The sequence below is a fragment of the Somniosus microcephalus genome, chromosome 4 (assembly GCF_052327205.1).
Source record: "Somniosus microcephalus isolate GS21.2 chromosome 4, FLI_Smic_1.0, whole genome shotgun sequence".
NCBI lineage: Eukaryota > Metazoa > Chordata > Chondrichthyes > Squaliformes > Somniosidae > Somniosus > Somniosus microcephalus.
The window spans coordinates 59,002,343-59,013,965 of record NC_140990.1 but is presented as its reverse complement, the minus strand read 5'-3'; the positions used below and the strand labels follow the sequence as shown (position 1 = coordinate 59,013,965).

Sequence of the window (11,623 nt, the reverse complement as noted above, 5' to 3'; positions counted from 1 at the left end):
TCCTAAAGTGTGGTGCCCAGAACTGTACACAAGACTCCAGCTGAGGCCAAAACCCTGCAGCTGTACAAAACCCTGGTTAGACCACACCTGGAGTACTGTGAGCAGTTGTGAGCACCACACCTTAGGAAGGATATATTGGCCTTGGAGGGAGTGCAGCGTAGGTTTACCAGAATGATACCCAGACTCCAAGGGTTAAGTTACGGGGAGAGATTACACAAATTAGGGTTGTATTCCCTGGAATTTAGAAGGTTAAGGTGTGATCTGATCAAAGTTTTCAGGATATTAAGGGGAACAGATAGGGTAGATAGAGAGAAACTATTTCTGCTGGTTGGGGATTCTGGGACTGGGGGCATAGTCTAAAAATTAGAGCCAGACCTTTCAGGAGTGAAATTAGGAAACACTTCTATACACAAAGCGTGGTAGAAGTTTGGAACTCTCTTCCGCAATTGGTCATTGATGCGAGATCAATTGTTAATTTTAAATCTGACATTGATAGGTTTTTGTTAACCAAAGGTATTAAGGGATATGGGCCAAAGGCAGGTGTATGGAGTTAAGTCACAGATCAGCCATGATCTCATTGAATGGCGGAACAGGCTCGAGGGGCTGAATGGCCTCCTCCTGTCCAATGTTCCTAACTAGTGATTTGTAAAGGTTTAGTGTAACTTCCTTGTTTTTGTATTCAATGGCCCTATTTACAAAGCCAAGTATCCCATACGCTTTCTGAACCGCCTCACCAACTTGCCGCGGCACTTTCAAAGATTTGTGAATATGGACCCCCAGGTCCCTCTGCTCTTGCACCCCCTCAAAATAGTCCCATTTAGATTATACGGCCTCTCCCTGTTGTTTCTCCCAAAGTGCATCACTTCACACTTATCCTCATTTAATTTCATCTGCCTTGTGTCTGCTCATTTCACAGTCTGTCTCTGTCCTTCTGAAGTCTGCTACTACTATGCTCACTATTTACTACGTTGCCAAGTTTTGTATCATCCGTAAACTTTGAAATTGTACACCTATACCCAAGTCCAGGTCAGTTATATGTAACAAGAAAAGCAATGGTCCTAATACCGACCCCTGGGGGAACCCACTGCATACTTCCCTCCAGTCAGAAAAACATCCCTCAGCACTGCTCACTGCCTCCTCTCCCTTAGCCAATTATACTCAAATTACCATCAGCCCTTTAATTCCCTGTGCTTCTATTTTCCGAGTATGTCTCTTATGTGGTACTTTATCAAATGCCTTTTGAAAGTCCATATATACAACATCTACTGCACTACCTTCATCAACCCTCTGTTACTTCATCAAAGAACTTAATCAGGTTAGTCAGACACGATTTACCTTTAACAAATCCATACTGGCTGCCCCTTATTAACCCATGCTTCTCCAAGTGAGAATTAATTTTGTCCTTGACAATGGCCTCCAGTCGTTCACCCATTACTGACATTAGACTGATTGGCCTGTAGTTACCAGGTTTATCCCTCTCCTCTTTTTTAAACAGGGGTGTAACATTTGCAATCCTCCAGTCCTCTGGCCCCACTCCCATATATCTGAGGGAGATTGAAAGATTGTGGTCGGAGCTTCTGCTATCTCCACCCTAGCTTCCCTCAGCAACCTAGGATGCATCGCATCTGGACCGGGTGACTTGTTAACTTTGAGTGATGACAACCTATTTAGCACCTCCATTCTATCCATTTTTATCCAATTTATCTACTCCCCCCTCCTCTACTGCGACATTAACTTCATCCTCTTCTTTTGTGGAGACAGATGCTAAGTACTCATTCAGTACCTCAGCCACGCCCTCTGCCTCCGTATGATGAGCTCATATTTGGTCCCTAATCGGCCCCACCATTCCTTTAACTATCCTTTTACTTTTCATACGTTTATAAAAGATTTTTGGGTTCCCTTTTACATTACCCACTAATCTTTTCTCGTATTCTCTCCCTTGTGTCAGCTGTGTCTCAGTGGGTAGCACACTCGCCTCTGAGTCAGAAGGTTGTGGGTTCTAGTCCCACTCCAGAGACTTGAGCACATAAAGCTAGGCTGACACTGCAGTGCAGTGCTGAGGGAGTGCTGCACTGTCAGAGGTGCTGTCTTTCTGATGAGACTTTAAACTGAGGCTCTGTCTGCTCTCTCAGGTGGATGTAAAAGATCCCATGGCACTCATTTGAAGAAGAGTAGGGGAGTTATCCCCGGTGTCCTGGCCAATATTTATCCCTCAATCAACATAACAAAAACAGATAATCTGGTTATTATCACAGTGCTGTTTGTGGGAGCTTGCTGTGTACAAATTGGCTGCCGTGTTTCCCACATTACAACAGTGACTCCACTCCAAAGTACTTCATTGGCTGTAAAGAGCTTTGAGACGTCCGGTGGTTGTGAAAGGCGCTATATAAATGCAAGTCTTTCTTTCATATATCCTTTTTCAATTTCCCCCCACTCTCTGTATTCTCCTGGTTTTTGACCGTATTCTGTACCTGACATTTGTCGTAAACCTCCTTTTTCTGTTTTATTGTAACCTCTACATCCTTTGTCATCCAGGGAGCTTGAGCTTTGGACGCCCCATCTTTCCTCTTTATGGGAATATGCTTGGTTTGTACCCAGTGTCAAATTTTGTTTTATAATGTGAAGTGTGTTGGGACATTTTACTACATTAAAGATGTTATATAAATACAAGTTGTTGTTATTGTCTGAAACTAACAAATTCCACAGAGAAACAGTATTTTTACTCCCAAATATTAAATATTTTGTTCCACAAAGTTTATCTGCTTTTATTCATGAATTTTAAAAGTCTGTATTAAAACCTGAGCCAGTGTGTTGTGAGGCAAAGAGCCTTGTGTCCAATAAGGGGAATAAAGGCCCACAGCCTCCCCTGGCCCCTGGCCCTGAACAAGGGACTGGAGAAACTTGCTGCCCTGCGGATCAGACAATCAGCCGGCGCTAGTCCCGCCCCTCGGGCTCCCCGATTGGTTGGAGGACCCACCGCCCATTCGGTCCTCCAGCCCTGTCCTACACTTCCTATTGGTCCGGAGCTCCCGTCAATCACCCGGGCAGTGTGAGCTGAGCATGCGCGGACCTTGCCAGCAGCTGCTGACACATCAGGTGAGAGAGCTCAGGGAGCGGGTTCATGAACCCCGGGGGGACGCGGGACGCTCACACCCCGAGCTCAGGGAGCGGGTTCATGAACCCCGGGGGGACGCGGGCCGCTCACACCCCGAGCGGGTTCATGAACCCCGGGGGGACGCGGGCCGCTCACACCCCAAGCTCAGGGAGCGGGTTCATGAACCCCGGGGGGACGCGGGCCGCTCACACCCCGAGCGGGTTCATGAACCCCGGGGGGACGCGGCCCGCTCACACCCCAAGCTCAGGGAGCGGGTTCATGAATCCCGGGGGGACGCGGGCTGCTCACACCCCGAGCTCAGGGAGCGGGTTCATGAACCCCGGGGGGACGCGGGCCGCTCACACCCCGAGCTCAGGGAGCGGGTTCATGAACCCCGGGGGGGCGGGGGCCGCTCACACCCCGAGCTTAGGGAGCGGGTTCATGAACCCCGGGGGGGCGGGGGCCGCTCACACCCCGAGCTCAGGGAGCGGGTTCATGAACCCCGGGGGGGCGCGGGCCGCTCACACCCCGAGCTCAGGGAGCGGGTTCATGAACCCCGGGGGGACGCGGGCCGCTCACACCCTGAGCTCAGGGAGCGGGTTCATGAACCCCGGGGGGACGCGGTCCGCTCACACCCCAGCTGCTCACGGGGAATGCCAGTGCAGAGGGCCCAGTGCAGAAGGCCCAGGGTGGAAGACCCAGAGGAGAGTGTCCTAGGCGGCAGGCCCAGCATGGAGGACCCCAGGCGGGGGGCCTAGGGCGGAGCGGCTGGTCGCCAGAAGCGGAGTCGGGAGATGCTGTGGGTGAGCATGCTGCACGGTTTCTAAAGTTGAAGAACAGTCTCGGGCCCGAATGAGTTCCAGCGGCCCGTCTGTGCTCCGTTTGGTGGCAGCTGTGAGGCTTTCTCTCAGTGACAGGGGTCGGTTTGTGCGCTGCCATTTTGGTGGAGGAAAGACAGACTGTTCCCATCTATAGTATGGTGCTTGAGCGGCCATAAGATGGGAAAAGAGAATGGAATAAAAGTGAAAAAGGAAAATAAAAGGAAGATAAAAGGCAAAACAAAGTAATATTGGCAAGGAATAATGAATGTCTTGATGGCTGGGTCCTGTGAGTGATAACAGCAAGAAGATGGAAATTTGAGAAGTTGTTTTCTTCTTTTATGGGATTTGAGAAAGTGGTCGGCTTTACTGTGGAAAAGTTGAAGACTGTGGACAAGGATCATATGGTTAGATAACACCAAGTGAAAACGAGGAGTTATTAGAGTACCAATAGGACTGGCGTAGAACTGGTATTTACTTGTTTTGTTGAAGAAGTTTTGGGTTTCTGGTTAAAAGTAGTTTACTTGAAGTTTTAATTGATTTCTGATATGGTTATGGGACTTTGTATATTGTGGTGTTATTTAGTGTTAAAGCCTTCCACAATGTACGAACGAACGCTCAAGTGAACGCACGCATGTGGATACAAATATATGCACGCACACACGCATACACAATGGATCTTACGTTCGACCGAATGAAGAGCCCTCGCTCCCCAGGATGAAGGCCGGCATCCTATTGGGTGAGCGTGAGGCCTGTCTGGATGGATGAACGAACGCTCGCACGCAGGTAGACATGCACAATGGAATTTACGCTTGAGCGAACGAACGAACGGAGGAATGAATGACTGAATGATTGAGCGATGCCAGTAGGACTGCTGTATACGGGTTCTTTCTTTTCTTGGTTTATTAAATAGTGGCAGTTTGTACTGTAAACATTATTGATTTACCTGTAAAAATTTATTATTGTATTTATATTGTTGACCATGAAGCTGTTTTGAGGCTTTATCCTTTTAATTGTAGTCAATAGAAACATAGGAGCAGGAGTAGGCCATTCGGCCCTTCTCCGCGATCATGGCTGATCATCCAAACCCTAGCACCCGGTCCCTACACCGACAGCCATCCCACCCAAGCCCTATCCCCGTAACCCCGTAACCCCACGTATTTAATCCCCCCAAACACTAAGGGTCAATTTTTATCATGGCCAATCAACCTAACCCGCACATCTTTGGACTGTGGGAGGAAACCGGAGCACCCGGAGGAAACCCACGCAAACACGGGGAGAATGTGCAAACTCCACACAGACAGTCACCCGAGGCCGGATTTGAACCCGGGTCCCTGGCGCTGTGAGGCAACAGTGCTAACCACTATGCCACCGTGCTGTCAATGAATGTAATGGATTTATTATGTAATTGATGAGTTGTATAAGTACTGTTGTACTTGAATGTTAAAATGAAAAAATAAACCCCGGGGGGACGCGGGCTTCACACACCCCGAGTGCGGCCCCAGGCCCGATTATAAGAGCAGTGAACATTCTCCGCCCCCACCCGCGGGTTCCCGTTTCACTCCGGCCCGAATCTCAACAAAGCGCCAAACTCCGGGACAGACAGGAAGTGAGTCAGGGAGCGTCTGTAAATGTAGGAGAAATGGAGATTGATCAGGGAGCGTCTGTAAATGGAGGAGAAATGATGACTGGTCAGGGAGCGTCTGTAAATGAAGGAGAAATGGTGACTGGTCAGGGAGCGTGTGTAAATGGAGGAGAAATGGTGACTGGTCAGGGAGCATCTGTAAATGGAGGAGAAATGGAGGCTGGTCAGGGAGCGTCTGTAAATGAAGGAGAAATGGAGACTGGTCAGGGAGCATCTGTAAATGGTGAAGAAATGGTGGCTGGTCAGGGAGCGTCTGTAAATGGAGGAGAAATCATTCAGCATTTTTTGGGGGTTGATTTGTGTTAACAAATATATCAGTGATTTTAATGAGACTCTTTCTGTGTCCCAGCTCCTGTAAATACTGGCTGGAAAGGGGCCGGACTCTCGGGAGGCTCCACACCGCTGGCTGCTCGTGTGTCAGTGATCTCCCATCAGATTAATGTGCTTCTGCTGTGTGTGTGTTTAATAAAGTGCCCGAAGCCCTCACTGTAACACTCTCATATCCCACCTGCAGTGTAATGTCCGTGCTGTGTGCTTCCTGTCCAATATCCCCCTGATCCCTGGCTCTCCTGTTGCACCAATTCGGTATAATGGGACAAGAAGTGCCAGCTCAAGAGATTCCCAAATCAGGGACGGAATGAAAGGTTCAGACATGTGGAATGTTAATCTTACACAATGTGTGAGATGCTGAGCACCCGCCCAACATTTCACCACCACACCTTTCAAATAGTTTCTTCAATCTCTCTTCTGAAGCCGTGGTTTTGTGACAGAGTCAGGTGAGTGAAAAAACTGGGATTGGAGGAAAATACTATGGGGTTTGTTTTCAGGAGAGGGAGGAGGGAGCGTGTGTGGGACCGGGATTTACAGCTTTAGGAGTAAGAACAAACAATGTTCCACAGAAACTAAAATTGTCTGTTCTGAATTTCTATCCTGTACTTACAATGCTGACTTTTATAAACTCCTTTTACAGGCTGTTGGAAGGGGAGGATTTGCAGACAGGAAACTCAAACCAAACATCACTTCAAGATCTGACAGAGTCACTCGGTTCACAGGACCTGAATAACACTGGCCTTTGAACATAGAATGAGAAATGTTGTAACCAGTTTCACAGCCTGAAAAAACATCACACTGTTCACAGCGGGGAGAAATTGTACACGTGTTCTGTGTGTGAACGAGGCTTCAACTGATCGTCCAACCTGGAGAGACACAAGGACACCCGCACCATGGAGAAACCGTGGAAATGTGGGGACTGTGAGAAGGGATTCAATTACCCATACCAGCTGGAAACTCATCGAAGCAGTCACACTGGGGAGAGGCCGTTCACCTGCACCTTGTGTGGGAAGGGATTCACTCAGTCATCCAACCTGCTGACACACCAGCGAGTTCACACTGGGGAGAGACCGTTCACCTGCACCTTGTGTGGGGAGGGATTCACTCAGTCATCCAACCTGCTGGCACACCAGCGAGTTCACACTGGGGAGAGACCGTTCACCTGCACCTTGTGTGGGGAGGGATTCACTCAGTCATCCAACCTGCTGACACACCAGCATGTTCACAACTGACTGCAGGGGTTGGATTCTGCTGTTATTGCTGCTGTTAATCACATCCAGGCCTGAACCATGTTCATTCTGACGGTTGGGCTTATTTTCTGCTGATGTCAATAACTCCTGTAACTGGGCTGGAGTTTAATATTCTGGCTATATGTTAAATAGATCAGCTTTGTTTTAAACATGTTGTTGTAGATTTTTCTCTTTCCCACCTGAGTGTTTAGCATCACCTGGCTGGAGCTCAGAAAGGACAATCTGGGGGAGGATCGTACGGCGGGAACAGAACTTCAGCCTGGACACAGTCCTTCAGGGCCACACTGAGAGGGGCAAACGGCACTTTAGTCTCTGTCGTCTTCTCGGGTGAATTTCTCACGTGTGTTCAGGATAATATTCTGCAACAATATGTCCTAGAACCAACAAGGGAGCAGGCCATATTAGATTTAGGAATGTACCAGATTTAGTGAACAGCCTCACGGTGAGTGAACATTTATCTAACAGCGATCATAACATGATCGAGTTCCACATTATGTTTGAAAGGGAGAAATGTGAAACAGCTACTAAGATTCTAGTGTTAGTTCAGGGCAACTTCAACAGGATGAGACAGAGATTGTCCACAGTAAACTGGGGAAATCTGTTAATGGGTAAAACAACAGATGATCGGTGGGAGATGTTCAAAAAATAATTTACGGTGATACAGAAGCAGCTTCTACCCCCGAGGGGCAAGAGCTCTACTTACCAAAAAACCCCAGCCATGGACGACTAAAGAGAGAAGGGACAACATCAAACTGAAAGAACAAGTACACAGAAATACAATAAATAGCACAAATCATGGTGATTGGGAGAAATACAAAGAACAACAAAGGGTGACAAAACAGAGAGTAAGAGCTACAAAAAGGGAGTATGAAAAGAAACTTGTAAGGATGATCAAAATCAACACAATTTTTATTACAATTATCTAAGGAAAAAGAGGGTCCGGAGCAATGTGGGCCCCTTGAAAACTGATAATGGTGACATTGTAAATGATAATAAAAAGGTGGACATGTTGAATAATTATTTTGTGTCAGTATTGACAGAGTGGAAGAGGATAGCAGGCCGGACATCCCAAGGAAACTAATATTGAATCAGGGACGGGGCTCACCAAAATAACAGCAATGAAGAAAATAATGGCACTAAAGAGTAACAAATCCCCAGGACCAGATGGTTTCCAAGCCAGGGTTTTAAAGGAAGTAGGTGAGAACATTGCAGATGCCCAAACTATAATCTTCCAAAGTTCTCTCAATTTGGTAACCATTTCATCAGATTTGAAAATTGCGCATGTCACACCGCTATTTCAGAATGGTGAGAGAGGGAAACCAGGGAATTAGAGACCAGTTAGCCGAACATCTGTTGTGGGGAAATTACTAGAGTCTATAATTAAGGATAGAAGAGGTGATTGAAGTAGACAGGGGAATGTCTACGGATGTTATTTATATAGACTTCCAGGAGGCATTTAATAAAGTCCCTTATAAGAGTCTGTTAGCTAAAGTTGAAGCCCATGGAATTGGCTGAGTAGCGGGAGACAGAGAGTGGGGATAATGGGCAGGGACTCTAATTGGCAGGATGTGACTAACGCTGTCCAGCAAGGATCTGTGTTGGGGCCTCAACTATTCACCGTATTTATTAATGACTTAGATGATGGGATAGAAAGCCACATATGCAAGTTGCCGATGACACAAAGATAGGTAGCACTGTAAGCAGTGTAGATGGAAGCATAAAATTAGAGAGATATTAATACATTAAGTGAATGGGCAAAACTGTGGCAAATGGATTTCAATACAGGCAAATGTGAGGTCATCCACTTTGGACCTAAAAATGATAGAACAGAGTACTTTCTAAATGGTGAAAAGCTAGAAACAGTGGAGGTCCAACGAGACTTGGGGATCCAGGTACATAGATCATTAAAATGTCATGAACAGGTACAGAAAATAATCAAAAAGGCTAATGGAATGCTGGCCTTTAAATCTCGAGGACTAGAATACAAGTGGGTAGAAGTTACACTACAGCTATACAAAGCCCTGGTTAGACCACACCTGGAGTACTGTGAGCAGTTCTGGGCACCACACCTTGGGAAGGATATGTTGGCCTTGGGAGGAGTGCAGCGTAGGTTTACCAGAATGATACCCGGACTTCAGGGGTTAAATTACAAGGAGAGATTAAACAAATTAGGGTTGTATTTCCTGCAACTTAGAAGGTTAAGGGTTGATTTGATTGAAGTTTTCAAGATATTAAGGGGAACTGATAGGGAGAATCTATTTCTGCTGGTTGGGGAGTCTAGGACTGGGGGACAGAGTGTAAAAATTAGAGCCAGACCTTTCAGGAGTGAAGTTAGGAAATACTTCTGCACACAAAAGGTGTTAGAAGTTTGGAACCCTCTTCCACAAACAGCAGTTGATGCTAGATCAATGGTTAATTTTAAATCTGGGATTGATAGATTTGTGTTAACCAAAGGTATTAAGGACTATGGGGTAAAGGCGGGTATATGGAGTAAGATCTCACTGAATGGTGGGCAGGCTCGAGGGGCTGAATGGCCTACTCCTGTTCCTATGTTGCCAAGCTCTGGAATTTCATTCCTAAACCTTGCCGCCTCTCTACCACTTTCCTCCTTTAAGATACTCCTTAAAACCTACCTCTTTGACCAAGATTTTGGTTACTTGCCCTAATGTCTCCTTATATGACTCGCTGTCAAATTTTGTTTGAAAATGTTCCTGTGAAGCAACATGGGATGTTTACTATGTTAAAGGCACCATATAAATGTAAGTTATTGTCTGTGACCACTTACACTTTGATACCAAATCGAGGTACCATTTACACTGTGACACCCAATCCAGAGACCACTTACACTGTGACACCAAATCCAGAGACCATTTACACTTTGGCACCAAATCCTGTGACCACTTACACTTTGAGACCAAATCGAGGTACCATTTACACTGTGGCACCAAATCCTGTGATCACTTACACTTTGAGACCAAATCCAGGGACCATTTACACTGTGACACCAAATCCTGTGACCACTTACACTTTGAGACCAAATCGAGATACCATTTACACTGTGGCACCAAATCCAGGGACCACTTACACTGAGGCTATAAATGGGAATCAGAGAGCCTCAGTGTGGAGAATGGTCATGGTTGTGAAACCAGCTCTAGTGAGGGTGAAAGGCGGGTAATGGATGAAGATATGATGGTGGAATCAGATGGTGATTGGTGGGGCCTGATGACAGGTTATTGTCAGAAGCCCTTTTCAGGCAGGCTGATGACTGGATGTAATCTGCACAATACCTGGATCCACCTGTTCTTGTCCAAAATCACAAAGTCTAATGTCCGTGATGTCTATTTCTGTGAGAAATGTCGAGATGTGAAAGAAGGGAGGAAATCAGGCTCGGGCCAGAAAGAAGGTTCCTTGAATGAACAATTCATCAGGCTGTTTTGTGACTCACCTGCGTGAGGTTCAAAAACATGAAATGGAAAAGGACGCATCTCGTGACACTGGCGTTGTCAATAGTGGTTTCTAACCTTAATCACTAATTCCTAACCCTAATATCCTATCGACTACCACCAAGCACTGACCCCAATCCTGACCACTAACCCCAATCCTAACTAATAACCACTAGCCCCAACCACTAACCCCAATCCTAACCAATCAACACTAACCCCAACCACTAACCCCAATCCTAACCAATAACCACTAACCCCAACCACTAACCCCAATCCTAACCAATCAACACTAACCCCAACCACTAACCCCAATCCTAAGCAATAACCACTAGCCCCGACCACTAACCCCAATCCTAACCAATCACCACTAGCCCCAACCACTAACCCCAATCCTAACCAATAACCACTAACCTCAACCACTAACCCCAATCCTAACCAATAACCACTAGCCCCAACCACTAACCCCAATCCTAACCAAAAACCACTAACCCCAACCACTAACCCCAATCCTAACCAATAACCACGAGCCCCAACCACTAACCCCAATCCTAACCAATAACCACGAGCCCCAACCACTGACCCCAATCCTAACCAATAACCACGAGCCCCAACCACTATCCCCCAATCCTAACCAATAACCACGAGCCCCAACCACTAACCCCAATCCTAACCAATAACCAGGAGCCCCAACCACTGACCCCAATCCTAACCAATAACCACGAGCCCCAACCACTAACCCCCAATCCTAACCAATAACCACTAGCCCCAACCACTAACTCCAATCCTAACCAATAACCACAAGCCCCAACCACTAACCCCAATCCTAACCAATAACCACTAACCCCAACCACTAACCCCCAATCCTAACCAATAACCACTAGCCCCAACCACTAACCCCAATCCTAACCAATAACCACGAGCCCCAACCACTAACCCCAATCCTAACCAATAACCACTGGCCCCAACCACTAACCCCAATCCTAACTAATAACCACTGGCCCCAACCACTAACTCCAATCCTAACCAATAACCAGTAGCCCCAA

The 11,623-nt window shown here is 46.8% G+C and overlaps 1 pseudogene across 1 annotated transcript in view; it reads left to right on the top strand.

Annotated features, from left to right (window-relative positions):
• The first annotated feature begins 3,904 nt into the window (after nucleotides 1–3,904).
• Nucleotides 3,905–11,623, top strand: part of LOC147118993 (uncharacterized) — a 74,415-nt pseudogene continuing 66,696 nt past the window's right edge. The window contains exons 1-3 of the transcript XR_015077977.1: nucleotides 3,905–4,698; nucleotides 5,907–6,333; nucleotides 6,528–7,023. The product of XR_015077977.1 is annotated as an uncharacterized LOC147118993 (transcript). The remainder of the gene's footprint in view (nucleotides 4,699–5,906; nucleotides 6,334–6,527; nucleotides 7,024–11,623) is intronic.